Genomic DNA, 20292 nt, shown 5'->3' with positions numbered 1-20292 from the left:
TTTAGCCAAAAAAAAAAAAAAAAAATGCAAATTTCGTTTTAATTATTCCTCTGCGGAGGGCCAAAATCAAAACATGCATTGATTCAAAAATGTTCAGAAATTAAATAAAAAAACAAGTTTTTTTAACTGAAAGTAAGGAGCGACATTAAAACTCAAAACGAACAGAAATTACTTCTTATATGAAAGAGGCTGCTTCCTCATCAACGCCCCGCTCTTTACGCTAAAGTTTTTTACTGTTTTAAAAAGAAGAATTGAGAGAAAAAGTCAAACTTTAGCGTAAAGAGCGGAGCGTTGATGAGGAAGCAGCCTCTTTCATATACGAAGTAATTTCTGTTCATTTTAAGTTTTAATGTCGCTCCTTACTTTCAGTTAAAAAAAAACTTGTTTTTTTTATTTAATTCTCATTCAAAGGAGACATCTTCCGATCTTGTAGGATCAGAAAAAACAACAAACAAACAAGGAAGTAAACACACATCCGCAATATTTCTTCTGGCAAAAAATGCTGGTTCCACTTTTTGGTATATAGGAGCTTCAAACTTCAACAGTAGGGTCGTCTAATAGGCTGAATCTGATAGTGTAATTTATGTTAATATATCTAGATGTTCTGGGGGCTTTTCCCCCTTTTCAAAAATTGGGAAAATTATCTCAGGCTTGTCACTTTTGATCTGTACATTAAACTTGATGAGTTTTATATATTTTGAATAAGCGTTAAAATTTCAATTTTTTATGTATCTATTGTTATCAAGACTCTTTTTCTTAGAGTTTTGTTTACTATTGAGATGCATCACTGCTTACTTACAGATCTTTCCCACGAACTGTTTGGTTTTATTTATTTTGTTGATTTTTCTTGGTTCTTCTTAAGTTAGATTTCTGGTTCTAGATAAACTAAATGAAGAATAAACAGAATAGAGAAACCCGTATTAGGAATTGGTATTTTTAGTTCTTCTTTTTCATCAGCATATTTTCATTCCGTTGTCTTTTAAGTTCTGTTGCTTTTTGGGTATACTCCATAGAAATTTCACCTTATTTAAGGTGAAATTAAAAGGACCTTATTTAAGGTCTGTTGCTTTTTGGGTATACTCCATAGAAATTTCACCTTATTTAATTCTTTTTCCTGTAAAGTTTTTTTTTCGATGAATACTGTAAATATTTTTCTTGTAAATTGTTCAAAATATGATGTTAAAAATTAATGGAAAGGGTGAAATTTAAAGAAAATTGTTAACATCAAAACAGATTCGGATTTCAAAACTAATAATATTCAAAATTTCAAAACAAAACTTAATAATAAATGGAGTTAGGCTACTGCTTAAAAGTAAAAATATTAATTTTTTATTCCTTATTCTGGAGTAATAGGAGAACCTTATAATTGTAGGAATTTAAGCCTTTTATGTAAAAATATAAGGAACTAAGTGTACTAATAAATAAGATTTTGGGCTTTTAATAAGAATATTTTTTTTCATTTCAAAAGATTCATTCCTTTTACACTTGATTTGGGAAAATTGGCTCCAAATTTGACCTCACCTTTCCCCAAAGAACTTTAGATAGATAGATAGATTGTATTTTATTTCATTCAAATATAAACAAACACAAATAATTAAATAAAGCCAAGAGGGAACTAGGCTCGAAAAGAAGGTTATCAGTTATTACATTAAGTTCAAATACACCATAACTAAAAAAAATTACGTCATTCGTTGGGGTATGGATTTAGTGATATAATCAGAATGTTGTTGTAAACCATTAACTGGATGACCTGGATTCCCTTTTGAATCAAAATGCTTGACCAAATACTTTCCTGGGACATGTTTTAAAAAGTGAGTGCATTATCTTCACACCAATAGTGAAATTATTTGGAAATAATTGCATAGAAGGGAGAATCGCATGATTGAAAAACAAAAGAAAAACATGTCGGAATCAAAAGCAAAACACTCTAATTCGAAATTGAACGCTATAATAGCAGAACAAAGCCTCTAATAATCTAATCTGATACATAAGTGTTGTATTTTAATTAAGTAGCTCGTTAAGGAGCTTAGAGGAAGAACAAACGGGAGAATGTTTTAGAGACCACCACTTAAGAGCTTCAAACCATAATTATTACAAGGATGAGTACTTGTGTCTTTTAGCCACCGCACTCAAGTTTTGTCGAGAAGTTAAGTTTGATGAATATTAGTGAAATAAATCAAAATGTGATGAAAGTATAATAATCTATCAACAAAATTATGGAAAATGTCAAAAAAGAATTATGGAAGGGGGGGGGGGGGTACAGAGACATTGTTACGTCACATACATAACACAAACTAATCTAACCTAACCAAAATACCAACTACACGTTTAATTAAAATAGCTAAAACGATTAGTACCCCCTCCAAGATTTTTAGAATAGCCTTGAGAGGTGTACATGGGAGCTATTATCTCCTCATGACGTTATTAGGCGCACCTGTTTTTTGCAATACTATAGCTCACCTCTAACGGTATAGTACACCTATGTGTTACGTGATAGGGATTGTTTTCTCAATAATGGAGATGTATATTACACAATAGGACTTGTTAGAGTTCATTGGTCAAGTGGGGATGTCTTGGTTTAAAAAATATAATCATGGTTCAATATTTACAGGGTGGGTGAAGTTACCGTGCGTCACTTGGTTTGGTTCCCGAGGAATACTCAACTTCCTCAGGAAGTTGAGAATTAAGAAGTCATTCCAAAAACCATGGAAGGGATAGTAATCATTGTTGCTATTTGAATTAAATGTGTAGTTGGCATTTTGGTTTGGATTTCGTTTTCAAACTTCGGTTTTGCCTCAGATCGCTTATTGACAAAGGTCCCAATAAACTTTTTCATATAAGGCTTGTGACCGAACTGGAGGGATATATGAATCTTTACGATCTTAAAACCGTTGGCCAGCATCTACACAAAAAGAATGTGGTGTACAGCGACGTTCTTTTTCGGCTAAAGGTCGGGAATAAGCTTTTGTTTGAAGGTATCTAGTACATAACCCCGTCCTCTACCAAAGATAAATTACAGGGATTCAGTAAATCCCTAGGCACTGGTCTTTCTATGCACGGGAAGAGAATGTCCTTTACGGAGTCATGAAGTTCCATCGGTATTTCACCGTCAATTTCGAAAAACATCCTTGCGGTCCATTCTCCTTAACAGTGTAAATATCCAAGAAACTTGGAGCACAAGGATCGTCCATCCATTTCTAATTCCCACAGTGCAAAGAGAAGTGAGACATTGCCGGCGGATAAAGGGATTTCATGTCAAGAAAAATCACTTGCGATTTTTCACCGGTGCGTTGTCTAGTCGAATCGGTTTCCAGGATACGATCCCCATGGTGAACATACCCACTCTGCATGGATCTCTCTACGAATAAGTGCTTATCCACGTTGGTAATCACACTTATTTCTTCTTTACGGACTTTAAGAATTAAATCGTCGCAAGAGAGGAGTTGAAAAATAATACCCCAAATCCAACCCAAATTCCTCGAGAGTTTTTTGTCAATGCAAAAACGATTGTCACTGCAAAACAAAATTGCATTAAAGATCGTGAAGTGAATCATAGAAACCTTTGAATGGGTGGTAATTTTTCCTTAATTAGCTTCGAGGAAGAGTTTTAGCACTCATACGGGTATTTGTCCTTATTCGTTAACAAATCATACATTTAATCATCTTTAAAGTACTGTTTAAGGAGAAAGAAAGTAATAAAATCGTAAATTTTCTGTACTTCAATTAGCTTTGGGATTTGGGAAGAAACTATAGTAATCTAATAGACAGATTTTATTCAAGTACGTGTTATTATTTTCAACTGTTTTACATTGGTATTCTACGAGCAGCAAATTCTCAGATGATTTGGGTATAATTTTATTTGAAAGAGACCCATCTACTCATGCGTCATCTACAAGTTTGCCTTTCTGCAAACGTACCAAAGCTGATAATATGAATTTCAGCTAACAATTGGAATAAATCGTCTAAACCGGTAGAAAATACCTCTTCTTAACGTTGAAATAACTAGATTTATGTGCCACCCTCAAAAGTTTCTATATCCCAATAAAATTGGATTACTTAAATAGTCATTGGCACGGTATGACACTTCCCCACTGCCCTCAGCAAATTTCTTCTTGCAAACTAAAAATATATTTTTATTTTCACTGGCCAATTCGTTCTATAGTGATATTGCAGAGTTTACTTTGCACAGTGGTGAAATTGACTCATTGGCTGTTTTAATAATTGCAAAACCTGCTGCGCTTACACAATCTTCCCGACTCAATGTCTCAAATAAGTCTACTAATTCTATGATATTACTGGAGTCTCTTTGCACTTGGGCTTAAAAGACTGCAATGGCTTCATTTTTTCTTAGCATGATTAGGCTTTGATGGGTTTCACTCGTCCATTAGTTGTGCCTCGTTGTCTAATTCCAACTTGTCTCTCTAAGGAGTGAATTTGGAAAGTTCTTAAAAGTTAAGATGGATATGTTACCGTCTCAAAAGACTGGTACTAATGACGCTTTTCACCCCTTTTTATCTTTGCAAATCCTCCCCTCTTCATACTTTGTATCGTACTGCAACACTGAAATCCCAATCTTCAATGCTTGTTAACTCTCTCAGAATGTCTATCTCCTTCAGTTTTATATGATGTTGCCCCTTTAAACAATTAGAATCTACTTTGGGAAACTCTGCCCCCTTGCCCTCCCAGTAGCATTTGAATTGTCCAAATGAGTCCCAGCAACATCCATTGCCTTGAATTTGTGTCCTGCCACGAGGACCGCGTACTTGAAGCACTCAACGCCTGTACCTAAGCAAAAGCGTTTAAACACTTGGAAGCCTCTAAATCCGGATTATATTTTATAAAATTACCCTTCCCCCTCTGTCCTCTTAAAACGCATATTTTTCTAATTTTCGTTACAATTACATCTAAATTTTCTATATACAAAACGATTGACACGCGCTCATTATCTGAAAAACGGAATTTCCCATCATCCGAAAAACGCCCTCAAAATTATGCAAGTCTGGGTGAAGCATCCGCATCTACATTTTTAGGTAATGGGAGTACACCTCATCCGACTTTTCATATAAAATTTAAACCTAATAATTTTTGAGCAATGGATGCTTTAACACTGTTCGGCCTTCCTGCCTCGCGAATATTTTTTTCAAGAAGGGCCCTAATTTTGTTGATATAAAAGTGTGCTTTGTCTACTTGAACCGTATTCATACTACTACTTGTAGTGGTATTAAATGTGTCTCCAAACCCAGCTCTAAAGACAGAAATATTCGTTAAGTTGAGTTTGCTAAATAAATTTCAGGCAATATAGGGGCTGAGCTAGTACCACTTTGTCCTTTTCCCTCCTATCGATATCGCTGTGAGGGGATATCGATATGGAGAATCTCGATATGCCGAGGAATCTCGGCATAGAGGCCGAGTTTCCGAACAAAACTGTAAATATCAAATTTTGGAGAAGGTATACTATTAGTGCTCACCCCTGCACTTAAACAACCCTCAAGTTGCATTGGTGGTAGGGACAATACGTTATCCATGTACACCCCTGATGCAGGTGGTAATGCCTGTATGTGAACTTAGAAAATAATAGGAGCTCATTAGCTCATTGGAACACTTTTAATTTAATCCATAGACAAAATTTATATTAGGCTGAAAAAGAATACCATATTAGTCTGGAAATTTGTGGAGAGTAATTTTACCCTTCGGATGGATTGAGATCGCACTACCAACTAAAGGTTTGTTGACTAAAATTATTCCTTACCTGATTCCAAAGTGACTCTTCGCTGCCATAGACCTCTTATTACCAGGTAAGAATTTAAGAGTAAGAAATTACCATATAAATGTGGGTAAGCTGCTTCCTTTCATGTTTCAGTTGTTGTAATGTTCTAAAGAGTCATAATATACATATGGAGGGACTGTCGGTGTCCATTGCTGCTTCTTCTTCGCCGACAAAATCCCTCAATAAATCATGGATCCATGCTGCGATACCATGGCTACTCGAAAAAGGAATAGAAACTACTCGTCCCTTGAAGTACTCACGATTTTAAGCTTTAAAATAGTGTCTAAGTGTGTGTAAAAACATAAATTTTAATCTAAGGGACAGTAGCTCCTCTATTCCTTCGGAACTAATGGGCTAGGCCCTCAATTACCCCTCCAAAAAACCTGAAAAGAATGTGTTATTTTAATTATTTCATTTTAGGGTCGAAAAGAGCAGAATTGTTCAGGACTCTATATTAAACTGAAAAGAATGGGTCATTTTTACTGTGATGAAAAAACCTATAGGGCATTGCCTCAATATCTCCTCCCTGAAACAGGTTTCCCTTCGACAGTAAAACGCTAGGTTTTCAGGATTAGTGTACAGGATGTTAAAATACATTTAAGAAACATGAAATTTAGCTTGCGGAACTAAGCCAATTGCCCCCTCACCTAGTTTGTCACGGCAAATGCATAGGAAAAAGGCCATAATGATACACAACTATAGGGGTAATTTTTTTCAAATGAGGTGTGGCTCTGGGGCTAGCTAGTGAAATTCAAACTTTAAGGGGATTAAAGGGACTTCCTTAACCTTATTGGAGGTAAAGGGAGGGATAAGCCAAAAATGGGATATTTAACGGAAAATATTGAATTGCAAATATACAGACCGTAAATAGTTTCTTTGTGTTTTTATTCTTTGTGTTTTATTTTATTCTTTGTGTTTTATTTTATAATATAGTAAATGAAAAATATTATTCACATTTGAGCTGTAAATGTTTTGTACAACGGTGTTAAGTTGTAATAGAAGATCATTCTGAATAGAAGAATAAATTCGAGTTTACTAAAGCGGTGCATAATAAAAAAATATGGCTTCAAAATACCTTCCTGGGACAAGTGTGAAGACTCGTCTGTAAAAGTCTCATTTTTCTAACCTAACACATTTCTAAGATAACAGTACGTAGCTACTGTTTATTAGCTATGTACGTGGTACGTAATAACGGTACTAATAGCTAATACTAATTACAGTACGTAGCTACGTAGTACGTAACTAAATTTTTGGGGGATTTAGCCTATGTTGTGCATAAGAAGCAACTTTTTATGAGAATTATGAATAATAAGAGGCGTAGTCCTTAGGATGAATAATCCTCAGGCGCAAGACTACGCCTGAGTAAAAAGCCAGATAATCAGTAAACTTTTAGTCTATTGCTTAGGGTTACATTTGACCTAATTAATAGAAAAGGGCTCACATAATGATTCATTTTTATAGCCATTTTCTTGTTTACCTATTGTTCTTTTACTTTAAGGAAAGAATATTATTCTTGCCTTTGATTAGAGCATTGATAAGTTACATACATATAGCTATTTCATGCTAAATTTCAATTTTACCCTCGTCTCTTCATTTTAGTGAGAATAAATACGCTTTTTCCCTTTGAATATTCGCCTCATTTTCATAGTTATAATTTAGCACAAATAGGAGGTGTTATAAGCGTCCCCTTTTGGCGACTATCTAACGACTAATAACTTGTTTGCCCTCCTTAGCGAATAGCTGTTGGCCCCTTAAAATGGAACTAGTCAGAATTTAGGTTGCCTCCTAACATTCTATGATTATGTTTAATCACAACTCACCAATTTGATCAGAGAAAACATTTTAAATGCGATTTGCTTGTAAAGTCAGAGTGTTCAAATTTGCCAGACAAATCGGTGCTCCCCCTATGTAATTAACACAAGACCGGCTTTAGGCAGGAAGTCAACCCTTACCTGACTGGTGGTGTAGTTAAGGGTTAAACCCATGTGGGGGCTTATGGAATTTTAATTCTTCTGCTAGAGTACACTTGTGTGAGAAAAACCCTTGTGTGAATGCTTCTGCTAGAATGTGCGGGAAAGCACATTGAGACTACAGTCGGAGTAATAGCGAACATTTTGCGAGAAAATAAGATTAGTTTATTACTGAGAGAACCATGCAATACCAGAAGGGAGGGGATTTAAGCTGTTAATTCAATATGAAGAACTATAGTAGCTCAAATTTAAGTATGCACACGATTTTTTTATGGGTGGGGAGAGGGGTATATAGATAAAGCCATACCTGTTGGTATCTTTGAGACATATCTATTTTTTAAAGTCCGGTTATAAGTTCAAAATCTAATACAAGATGGATGAGAATTTCATTCTAGTACCCGTTTTTTTCCTCCCTCTGAGACAAAGAGAACAATAGGAACCAATAGCGGATCATGTGACGCTTCCGTTTTCCAGGAAGTAGCAATACACACATTGTTTGCTAACGAAAATTTGTTCACAGAAAATTAATACACGTCTATAATTCATAACGGTTATTCGCATAGAAAATACGCTGAAAATCCCTTGCTTGCTGACACGAAAAGGATCTGTGTTTGTAAAGCATGAAAATATCAGGTGATGAAAAACTGGAGACCATGCCCCTACTTGAGGGGGGCTCCGAAGGTCTGTTCCTGGTCCTTTTAGGTTTTAAACAATGAAAGAATAAACACTCTGTAATACATAAGGCTCAAAGCCAATTACGTAATAGTCAAAGAAATTCTGAAGTAAAGAAGCCCTTAAATGTTTTTAAACACTCAAAGAAAAAACTCTCTACTACGTAACAAGCAAAAGTAAAAACTCCCTGTGTCGTAACGTGCAGGTGTACAATACCTTTACAGGTGCGCTAGAGTATTGCATTAGACCCAGGTGCACGTAATAGGGGTATGAGAGGCTAGTAGATCCTATGTACATTCCCTATATCTTACAGAAACCACGGAGTTGATACTACTACAAGATAGTTTCCCACCCAGCTGAAGCTAATATTGTCTGGTATAAAGATCATGAAAACCGGTTATTGTCTCATGTTCGCAATACAAGATTTTGGTTGTCGTGGTTATAAGATAAAATTACCCCATGATGGTTTTGTTTCAAGCCTCGAAGCTTTTCTACTCAAAAGTAGCATTAAAAACATTGTTTTTAGTGCTATATCCTATTTACGGATGGTGGAATCGATAAACATCACGAGGATGTGAGCAATGGGTTTCAAATGAACTATTAAAAGTCACCCTAAAAAGTCCTGCTAGCTCACTAGCACCAGCTTTTCCGCTTCGGACATGGCAGCAAAAGTGCCGTTTTTAGTGTCATTCGGAACTTGCTGATGGTGGAATTTATAGGAAGGACGTAGATATGAGTAATGTCTATTATATGAGCTATTTTTCTAGATACCTGCGATATCAATACGCCCAATACCAATGCACTCATTTCAATATTCGTGATTTCAATATGCCTGATACCGATACAGTGGGCAGTCCTTTCTCCAGGGACTATTGAGGGGCATATCATCGCCAAAACAAAAGATATCTGATGAAACTATGTTTAACAAAATGGGTTGTCCCAAAATTGTGATTGGATGACTTTGGGGAAGGTGTATTTGCCCTCTAATCTTTTTAGTCACTTAAAATGGGCACTAAAAAAATTAATTTTCGTTTGAATAAGCTATTAAACACTTTCTATGATGTTCTGTTCATCCCTAGTTCTGCTAGAAAAAAAAGAAAACGGGAAACAGGTCAGTGCTACCCATGCAAAAAAAGAACTTTTTTTTCTTGTTCGAAGGGGGACTATAATTTCCCATTGTTAGGTTTTCGACCCTGTTGATTCCAATGGTAGACATTTCATTTTGATCTGACGCCATTTTCGAGGATTTTGGACCTTTTTCGAAATAACCATAAATATCTATTCGCAATAAACTTTTACTTTCGAGACGAATCAAAATAATAGTTACCATTCCTGAATTAGTGTCATATAGAGAATTTTTCTCACTAAATAGTTTTTCTAAGTATGCTAGCATGTTTCCTTAATTTTGGTTACTATGGCGTGTGGTTCGCTCTTTACTTGATAATGTGTTATTCGAGAAAAGCTCAATATATCTTCCTTCTCCACCCAATGGTGCAAAATCGCAAAAATTTTAAGGAAGACGTGAGGTGTTTTTTCAAAAGTTAGCAGTGGTGTGTAATTTTTTTTTTTGCTTTTCCACGGGACTACCAAAAACGACGCATTTTTCGATGATGATAGACATTTTATTTGTTTTGAATTATGGAGGGGACCCCAAATTTGTCAAAAGATGCCTTAGAACTAAATTGATATTTACATGCAATGAAAGTTTGGCAAACAAAACATCCTTTTTACTTTTAGGATTATATTTACCTAGTGATTAAATGAAAAAAAAGTTTTTTCAACTGGAAGTAATGAGCAACATCAAAACTTAAAAAGGAAAATAAATTGACAATTATATAAGGGATTTACCCCCTCCAAAATAACTCGCTCTTTCGGCTGAAATTTGTATTTTAGTTCCAATTATTTAAGAATGACTTCTGAAACACAAGGGTCGTTTAAGTAGAATTATATTCACTTTAAGAGTGATTTAACGTAAAGTAAGAGATAGAAATATTTATTATAGAAAGGCTTAATATTTAATATAGTAAAGAGCAAGGTACTGAGGAGAAGGTTGCCCCTGTCATGTACGCAATAACTTATGTTCAATTTAAGTTTAAATGTTGTTCCTTACTTTCAATTGGAAATACTTGTTTTTATATTTAATTTCTGATCGATTTTTAAACAATACTTGTAGATCTTGTTCTTAGTCTATGGAGAAATTTGTCCGTGAAAAGATCCCTTGGAAAGATCCCACGCAACCCTCTTACTTGCCAGAGAAATTTCCCACCGTAAAATATCTGCATACCTTTCAATAAGCAATAATAAATGTAAACAATGGGCAAAGTTCATAGTTTACAGCCCATCTCTCGGGTTTTGCGTGGGGCCAAGTCATCCTCAAAGACATAGTTATCAGATCTTTCGATAGAGCTGAATAAAATGGCTCTCTCAGAATTTGTATCAGGACGATTTAGGGGGGAAGGGTGTAGGAGAGGAGCTTGCTACCCTCCAATGTTTTCGTTTACTTAAGACGGGCTAGGATCACTGGCTCGATACGATCATTTCAGGGGAAAAAACAAACAAACAAGTGAACATGCATCCACGATATTTGTTTTGGCCAAAAAAAAAAAAAAAATACGAATTCCACATTTTGGTAAATAGGAGCTAAAAAACCTCTACAGTAGGGTTATCTGGCATGCTGGATCTGATAGTGGTATTTTCATTTAGATTTCTTGATTTTTTGAGGGTGTTTCTCTCCTTGTTCGAAAATTGTGAAAAATCTCTCACGTTCGTAACTTTTGATCGGTAACATTAAAATTGATGAATTTTCTTTGTTTGGAATAAGAGTCGAAATTCAATTATTTTGATGCATCTATTTTTACCGAGACTCTATTTCTGAGAGTTTTGGTTACTATTGCGATGCATCAGTGCTTACGTACAGTTCGTTAACACGAATTGTGTGGTTTTACTGGGTCTAGATAAACTTTATGAGGAATAAACAAAATAAACTAACCGAAAATAGGAATTGGTATTTTTAATTCTTCTTTCTCATCAGCATAATTTCATTCAGTTGTCTTTTAAATTCCTTTTTTGGCTATACTCCATAGAAATTTCATATTCTCCAATTCTTTTGTCTTTATAATCTCACTTGTTATTCTTTTTTTTTTTGACGAAAACTGTAAATATTTTTCATGTAGATTCTTTGAATTGTGATGTTAAAAAGGAATGGGAAAGGTAAAATTTTGAAGGTAATTGTAATCAACAAAAACCATTCGGATTTCAAAACTTTTTTATAGTTTTATTAAATGGAGCTGGGCTAGTGCTTGAACGCAAATATGAATTTTTTTACTCGTTAATCTGAAGAAGTAGTGGAATATTGTAATTGTTGAGAAATTTAAGTCTTTTATGAAAACATTTAAAGAACTGAATAAGCTGAGGAATAAGATTTTAGATTTTAAATAAGAAGGTTTTATTATTCTGAAAGAATCATTTACAACACAATCTGTAAAAATCGAAGTGTCTAAATAATTAGTTGGACATCAGTTTGGTGTAAATTCAAGGTTTTTCATAGGTAAGTAAAAAGCGAGTTTAAAACAAATGAACATCTTAAATAAAGTTGTGTAAAAGTCAAACTAAAAATGTATATACTTGCTATGAATGAATAATTGAAACCTAAAAAGAACAGAAACTAAAATGAAAAGAGCAGAAAATAAAATAAAGAGTATAATAAATAAATCAAGCATAAATAAAGCATAAAGCATAACAAATAAAATAAAGAGCAGAAAATAAAATAAAGCGTCCAGTCAAGCTTAAAAGAAACAGGAGGTTTGACGAACTAAAGGGGGCCTACCAGCTTGATTAAATAAGAAACTCGCGAAATTTGATATACTTGATGTTTGCTGAGTTTTGCTCGTGAAACTTGTTGCATGTTGATTTTTCTTTTTGTGAAACTTAACATTGACTGTCTCCTTGAAACTGATTTTGCTCAAGGAGCCTGTTGCACGCTGATTTTTGCTCGTGGATTTTGCTGCTTGATGATTTTGTTTATTAAACTGACTAAAGGTTGATTTTCCTCTTCTTAAAAATTTTACATTGATTTTGTTTCCTCGTGAACGATTTTGTTCCTGGAACTTGCTGTTTGCTGATTTTTGTTCGTGGAACCTGTTGTATGCTTATTCTATTTGTGAAACTTGTTGCATGTTGAATTTTCTCTTCGTGATACTTGTACATTGATTTTCGTCCTCGTGGAATTTATTTTTTTTATGGAACTTGTTGCGCGCTGATTTTTTTTCTAAAATGTTTGCATGTTGACTTTTGTCTGCATAAAACTTTTGCACTGATTTTTTTCTCTTTAAACTTATTTTTGTCCTGAAATTTTTTACCAGCCAATTTCTGTTCTTGGAGCTTGTTGCGTGCTGGGTATGGTTGGAGATCCCTGTTACACTTTCATCGTTCTCTTTGTGAAAATAGTACATTTTGAGTGCGGATTTTTCGCTCGTGGAGCTCTTTGCCTGCTAATTTTGTTAGTGAAACTTAATGCATATTGATTTTCTCTTTTTTAAACTCGTACATTGATCTTCCTCCTCGTAAAATTACTTTGGTTTATGGAACTTCTTGCTTGAAGATTTTTAGTTCGTGGATCTTGCTAAGCGCTGATTTTTTGTTTTTAACTTGACACTATTTTTCTCCTTGTGAAACTGATCTTGTTCAAGGACCTTTGTAGCGTGAGGATTTTTTGCTCGTGAATCTTTTTGAATGTTGATTTTTCTCTTCGTGAAACTTATGCTCTGATTTTTCTCCTCTTGAAGCTGATTTTGTTCCTTTAACTTATCCCTTGATATTTGAACTTTGATATTTTTCCTCGTAAGACTATGAGTCGTTTGGTTAAAAAAACTCATAGAACAAACAATTTCTATATAATTCTTTCTCTTCGTGAACCTTATCAATACGAATACCTACAACAAAAAAAAAGTTAATTATCACCCTAAAAAAAAGGTAAAAGCCATTGCTACAGAAAAATAGGCTAATTCTAAAAGGATCAGAAATTGAAATGAGTAGTCAAGTCAAACATTTAACTAACATAAATTCCCACTCAAAAGAATTGTTTTGCCACCTCCTAATCTATTGTAAGGATACAGAATTATTTACGCTTGATTGAAAACAATTCGAATTTTCAGCTGTGCATTTTTATTTGTCATAACATCAACAGCAGAACAGTAAGCATATTATCACCAGATCAAACAATATTTTAAAAAATAGGCGTGCCCCCCCCCTTCTCTCTCTTTTTAAGAACATAAAACAGTTTCAGCTTCACGTGGTTCTTATTGAAAACAATAAGTGGTTTGAGATATTAAACTTTTAATTGTCAAAATTTTGACGAAAAAAGATGAAAATTTAAAACATGATAATATTTTTTTTTGAAAATTTCAGATATTATAGAGTTAATATTATAACCATAAGAAATGAGCTGTTTTAAACATGCTTGTTTTCGGTCAAGCAAATAGATAATCAATATTTGAGATCCGCTTGAACCCCCACATTTCCAGAAAGTTTCAATTTGATCTCCAGAGCCGTACCTGAGATATTGCGGATACCTTATGCTAATTTACTTTTGGTTTGCGTTGCTGCCTTGCCACGAATGGATTTTAGTCTCAACTGGGCTAAAAGTTTGAAGATTTTCAGCAAGTTTGAGACAAAATATATTTCGACACTCTACGCGTTCTATTTTAGATTCAAATTCAAGGCACACATGACCATCTTTCCGACAAAAAAAAATGTAAAAAGACAAGCTATTACAACGACCCGGCAAAACAGTGTATTTTGATTTACCTTGCATAGATTTTATGTCCATTGGGACCTTTTTGGGCCAGACGTTGGGACCTTGGGAGTCAACAGAATTTTTTGACTCCTTTAGTTAAATTCAATCCCACTTGACCTACCTGGTTACTCATACACTTTGTACCACTTGGCTTCTTGAATAATTGCCTGCATAAGATCCTTGCGGTACCTCGGACCGATAGAGTAACAAAGTCCCAGACAAGGGATGATACCGAACAACCACTGGTGACCGACGTGATTAGAACGAGAAGATGGAAGTATAGGGGGCATATGACCCGTAAGAGCGAAGGACGTCCCCCTGACAATTTATGGTATTGGACCCCACTCGGCATTCGATGGAGTGGAAGACAACGCAGCACACTTGGTAGCTCAATGGAGAAAGAAGCAACGAGTGTCCCAACCATTTTGAAAGAACTTCGTTTTTTGGTACTAGATCGGTCAAGTTGGAGGTCAACCGTCTCTGCCTTTTGCGGCCCGAGGTGTAGGAGAATCTAAGTAAGTACTTGACCCCACCAAACATACGTGCACACTCCCTAGAAGTTTCAACTTGAATATCAAAGCCATTACTGGCAGATTGCTGATACTTTAAGAGCTTTGGCTAATATTGTGTCTTCTGGTTAACACAGGTCAGCATTTCATTTTCAGAATAAACCTTGGGAAAAATAAACTCTGGGGGACTTTGCCTGAGGAAAATCAGGTAGCTCACATAATTCTAGTAATTGCCACCAGAGCTTCGGGGCTGATGTCGGCCTCGGCAGCACACCTATTAGACCTTACGACATTTTTAAACGAAATAGCTATCTAACAATTGGGGACTATATAAGGAAGGGGGCTGGGTAGCAAAGATTAGGCACGGGAGGGATCTGGTAGTCTTTCATTCCCTTTGGCCCCTTATAACAAAATTTCTTAGGGACTAACTAGAACTGTAATGAGTCATATTCAAAGTGTCTAAATAAAAACTCAATTAATTAAAAACTTTTGGTCTTGTCTGGAAAATTTCCTTTGATTTATCTCCACCAGGAGAATCAAGGAATATTAGAAAGCTTCAGGCTTCCTTGAGGACACATTGTATATGACCTAGAAGCTTATAGATGGTCCTGAAAGGATTTAAAGTGGTAGCTAAGCAGTAAATAAATGGATAAAGAAGAAACTTTATTGAAAATTATTCATTCAAATTACTTTGTTTATGAATTGGATTTGCCATAGACAATGATGATTGGAAGCGTTCCGATTTAGAATACGTCTCGAATAAATTTTTATTTATTCTTTAGTCATTGTTTTTTTTTATTATTATTTATTTTATTATAGTTTTTATTATTGCAAATGATGAAAAAATTTATTCGGAGTAAAACATAAAATTGCTCAAGAATATTACTTTTCTCATGAAATCTGGCAGGACATACTGGCTCATAAAATAAAAAATCAGAACAAAAATATAAATTATTTGGTATATAAAACAGCTTTTGGTAACAACCCATAATTAAGAAGTTATTTTTAAACAATTTAGGTTTGATAGAATAATATATATATATATATATAATTATCTATCTATATAAAAATAAGTTGTTTGTTTGTGAGTGCGTGTTGACTGACGTCATGTTTGTGTGTCCACTGACGTCATTATAAGGATTGCACTTTATGTCGTCATGAAGATGTTTGTCGACTGACGAAATTACAGACCGAGACCCCGGGACACAAATGACGACCGGGACACAGGGAATATAAATGACGATCGGGACACTCAAAGAGAAATTAAAGAATGGGACACCGGGACACAAATAACGACTGAGACACAGGGAATATAAATGATGACCAGGACACAGGGAATGTTTGATTAGCAATCACCATCAACAAAGCTAAAGTGCAATCATTAGATTAATGAGGTATAGATTCGAATACGGATTGTCTTTCCCATGGACAATTATATGTTGCATGTTCAAGAGTTGGTAAACCTGACAATCTATTTATATGCACAGACGATTGGACAGCGAAGAATGTTGTATATTCGCAAGTTTTACGTAGTTAAAAACACATATATATATCTATCTATATTCACAGGTGGGACACAGGGACATAACTACAATGGCGCGTAAATAGTATGGCTCGGAAAAAGCTAAAAAAAGAAAAAACCTAAAATGAAAAACTTAAAAAAGGAAAAAAATAAAAAAGGAAAAAAAACTAAAACGAGAAAAAGCTGAAAAAACTAAAAAAGCTGCAAAACTAAAAAAAGAAAAACTAAAAGAGAAAAACAAAAAAAGAAACTATTTTATATATATATATATATATATATATATATATATCTATCTATATAAAAATAAGTTGTCTGTCTGTGGATGTGTGGATGGATCAGGTGACGTCATGTTTGTCCGCATATGACGTCTGAATTATTTCACACTAATACAAAAGAAGAAAAAACTAAAAAAGGTAAAAACTACAAAAAAACTAAAAAGAAAAAAAAACTAAAAAAGCTAAAAAACTAAAAAAAACTAAAAAAAGGTAAAAATCTAATAACTAAAAAAAACTGAAAAAAATAAAAAAAGGCAAAAACTACAAAAAAAATAAAAACTAATAAAAAAACTAAAAAAGCTAAAAAACTTAAAAAACTAAAAAAAACTAAAAAAAGGTAAAAAACTAAAAAAAAAACTAAAAACTAAAAAAGAAAAAAACTAAAAAAAAGGAAAAAACTGAAAAATAAAAGAGAAAAAGAAAACTAAAAAAATATGAATAAATATATATAAAAATAAGTTGTTTGTGGGTTATGTCTGTCTGTCTGTCTGTCGAGTGACGTCGTGTTTGTCCGCATATGACGTCTGAATTATTTCACACTAATACACTAAAAAACTAAAAAACTAAAAAAAACTAAAAAAAGGTAAAAAACTAAAAACTAAAAAAAACTGAAAAAACTAAAAAAAGGCAAAAACTAAAAAAAAACTAAAAACTAATAAAAAAACTAAAAAAGCTAAAAAACTAAAAAAAACTAAAAAAAGGTAAAAAACAAAAAAAAACTAAAAACTAAAAAAGAAAAAACTAAAAAAAAGGAAAAAACTGAAAAATAAGAGAAAAAGAAAACTAAAAAAATATTAATAAATATATCTATATATATAAAAATAAGTTGTCTGTCTGTGGATGTGTGGATGGATCAGGTGACGTCATGTTTGTCCGCATATGACGTCTGAATTATTTCACACTAATACAAAAGAAGAAAAAACTAAAAAAGGTAAAAACTACAAAAAAACTAAAAAGAAAAAAAAACTAAAAAAGCTAAAAAACTAAAAAAAACTAAAAAAAGGTAAAAATCTAATAACTAAAAAAAACTGAAAAAAATAAAAAAAGGCAAAAACTACAAAAAAAATAAAAACTAATAAAAAAACTAAAAAAGCTAAAAAACTTAAAAAACTAAAAAAAACTAAAAAAAGGTAAAAAACTAAAAAAAAAACTAAAAACTAAAAAAGAAAAAAACTAAAAAAAAGGAAAAAACTGAAAAATAAAAGAGAAAAAGAAAACTAAAAAAATATGAATAAATATATATAAAAATAAGTTGTTTGTGGGTTATGTCTGTCTGTCTGTCTGTCGAGTGACGTCGTGTTTGTCCGCATATGACGTCTGAATTATTTCACACTAATACACTAAAAAACTAAAAAACTAAAAAAAACTAAAAATAGGTAAAAAACTAAAAACTAAAAAAAACTGAAAAAACTAAAAAAAGGCAAAAACTAAAAAAAACTAAAAACTAATAAAAAAACTAAAAAAGCTAAAAAACTAAAAAAAACTAAAAAAAGGTAAAAAACAAAAAAAAACTAAAAACTAAAAAAGAAAAAACTAAAAAAAAGGAAAAAACTGAAAAATAAGAGAAAAAGAAAACTAAAAAAATATTAATAAATATAAAAAATATAAATATAAATATAATATAAATTAGCAATCAACAAAGCACCGAGACACAAGTGACGACCGGGACACAGGGAGTATAAATGACGACCAGGACATAAGTAAAAAAAAAAAACTAAAAAAACTAAAAAAATGGTAAAAACTACAAAAAAACTAAAAACTAATAAAAAAACTAAAAAATCTGAAAATCTAAATAAACTAAAAAAGAAAAAAAGAAAAAAGGAAAAAAATAAAGGAGAAAAACAAAACTAAAAAACGAATGTATATACAGACCGGGACACCGGGATACAAATGACGACCGGGACACAGGGAATATAAATGACGACCGGGACACAGGGACACAATTACAATGGGGACGCCGAGGGGCACAGGGGGATATAAATGACGACCGGGACACCGGGACACAAGGAATATAAATGACGCCCGGGACACTCAAAGAGAAATCACAGACTGGAACACCGGGACACAAATGACAACCGGGACACAGGGAATATAAATGACGACCGGGACACAGGGACATAACTACAAAGGGGACGCCGGGGTGCACAGGGGGATATATAAATGACGATGGCGACTCAGGGAATGGTCGATTAGCAATCACCATCAACAAAGCTCAAGGGCAATCATTAGAATCATGAGGTATAGATCTGAATACGGATTGTTTTCCCATGGACCATTATATGTTGCATGTTCAAGAGTCGGTAAACCTGACAATCTATTTATATGCACAGACAATGGGACAGCAAAGAATGTTGTATATTCGCAAGTTTTACGTAGTTAAAAACATATATATATATATATATATATATATATATATATATATATATATATATATATATATATATATATATATATCTATCTATATTCACAGGTGGGACATAGGGACACAACTACAATGGCGCGTAACTAATATGGCGCGTAACTAATATGGCGCGTAACGACTTACGCGCGCGGGGGGGCTTGGGGGGGGGCGCGAAGCGCCCCCACCAACTAGGTGTTGGGGTGGCGCGAAGCGCCACCCCAACAGCTAGTATATATATATATATATATATATATATATATATATATATATACATGTATATATATATATATATATATATATATATATATATATATATATATATATATATATATATATATATATATATATATATATATATATATATATTTATATATATATATATGTATATATATATATATATATATATATATATATATATATATATATATATATATATATATATATATATATATATACATATACATATATATATATATATATATATATATATATATATATATATATATATATATATATATATATATATATATATATATATATATATATATATATATATATATATATATATAAAATAAGTTGTCTGTGTGTGGATCTGTGGATCTGTGGATCAGGTGACGTCACACTAATACAAAAGAAGAAAAAAACTAAAAAAGGTAAAAACTACAAAAAAAACTAAAAAGAAAAAAAAACTAAAAAAGCTAAAAAACTAAAAAAAAACTAAAAAAAGGTAAAAACTAAAAAAAGTAAAAAACTAAAAAAACTAAAAACTAAAAAAACTAAAAAAAAGGAAAAAACTGAAAAATAAGCTAAAATAAAGGTAAAAACCAATAAAAAACTAAAAAATTATATTTATTATATATTTATTATATTTATTTTATTAACATAAAAAATAAGAGTTCAGAGCGCGTTTGATAATTGGGCAGATCATACTATAGGAGACATGAGCTTCGCCGCAGTTGACAGATTTCGGAGCCTCTAATCATGGATTGTCTTTAGTATTGGAATGGCATCCAGAACATTTAGTGCACGTCATCTCATTTGGGACACATGGGCAGTGAGCTAACGAATGATGGATACTTTGGCATTTAAGACACCGTCAGGGCAGTTCTTTGTATTCCGATATTTTAAAAATTTCGTAACCCAAGCGCATACCTGTAGCGATGGCAGATTTTACTGCAGCGGAATCAAGAAACTCTAAACGGAATGTATGAGAAGAGCCGATCTGGCTGGCCTCAACAAGACCAGGAATAGTGGAGATGAATATACTGCTAGAAACACTATCGGAAAGTTCCCTAATTACTCCAAGAGGTTTAGGATCAATCACTTTAGCAAGAATATTTGGATAGCTCGCAACAGCAGATGTGGCAAGGGAATTGGCGGAA

The sequence above is a fragment of the Artemia franciscana genome, chromosome 3 (assembly GCF_032884065.1).
Source record: "Artemia franciscana chromosome 3, ASM3288406v1, whole genome shotgun sequence".
Taxonomy (NCBI): Eukaryota; Metazoa; Arthropoda; class Branchiopoda; order Anostraca; family Artemiidae; genus Artemia; species Artemia franciscana.
This window is presented reverse-complemented; position numbering follows the sequence as displayed.